Source organism: Dermacentor albipictus, chromosome 5, assembly GCF_038994185.2.
Source record: "Dermacentor albipictus isolate Rhodes 1998 colony chromosome 5, USDA_Dalb.pri_finalv2, whole genome shotgun sequence".
Classification (NCBI taxonomy): Eukaryota; Metazoa; Arthropoda; class Arachnida; order Ixodida; family Ixodidae; genus Dermacentor; species Dermacentor albipictus.
In genome coordinates, this window is record NC_091825.1 from 135,767,244 (window position 1) to 135,768,567 (window position 1,324).

Genomic DNA, 1,324 nt, shown 5'->3' on the forward strand with positions numbered 1-1,324 from the left:
TTGCGCAGGTGGTCTTCGCGTTCGTGCCAGAGCCTAATTTTAAGAAAGCCATAAAGCTCAATTTTGAACACCCTGTATATTTCTTGGAAATAAGGAGCATAAATGTTATGAATCATCTGCAGACCAAGGTTCAGCTATAGTTTAGCCTTTGGTTAGACTACGTGCATGGGTTATTTGCGCCTTTTGCAGTAAATTACTTATTGCCTGAATTCGACAGTGGAAAAAATTTTGCTTTTTACACAAACCTCGAGCTCTCGAGGAAAGTTCTGCGCTTGTAACGCTTTCAGATTATTTGTACATGAACTTTGCAATGAAAAGAAAAACTGGACTCAACCTACTCACTTTATTGTTTTCTTTCCGACCATTGATGTAGGCTAGTAGTGCCCATTTCCAAAATATTTCCCGCATATACCCGCGAACCGGCTGAACTATAATGCAGTACATTTCTGCATGTCCAGAAACGTAAAACAGCGTTAATCATCGGCTCTAATTGTGGACCAGACTGATCAGAGTTCGGACTTCTTAAAACGAGCATTTTTATGCTAACCAACTAATTATATGCAACAAGTTAATATAGCGGATAACCGGCTTCGTATGTGTCGAACGCTCGAAGAATTGCACCTAACATAGGTGACTTCCGACACAAACTGTCGCTGACAACTGCAGTGATGCTGACGTACTGCTATCAGTAGCAAATCGCCAGTTGACATTGCCATTCATATATTGTGAAACACCTCTACACAGCTCTTTATCGGAACAAATCAAGCGATGACCGCGCGGCCACGGCGGGCGCAGAGCACGGCTCTCCACCTGCACTGTCCCGGAGCAGTGGCGCTGCGGCGGTGCCGATGGGAACTAGGCGCGTCACGCCCCTCTCGGCCGACGCGACGGACCGCACCAAGTGCGTTCCATTGAGCGGCCGCGGCACCTGCCTCACCTATAGTGTACTAGAATAATTACGTTTAATTTAATTTCTATACGTAGCAAAACTCAAAGCCTGTTCGTTCATAATGATCGATAAAGGAATGTGCCCGCTGATATGCAACGTCTGCGGTTTCTCCCTTTTTTCCAGCGATGCCTAAGCACACGAAGCCGCCAAAAGCAAGGCATTAACTACAAGTGGCGCCCGCGGCATCAGAATGAAGACTGCAGCATCAAAGCAGAGCTTCTCATACCTCACCTACAGAAATTATTCTAGTACACTATAGCCTCACCAGGCCTCACCTGTCTTGCTAACGCATGCTCTTCGATAAAGCGTTCGACAAAGATCCAATCCAATCCAAATTATAGCCATCGATAGCAGCACAGCGAATCTCTTGAGCCG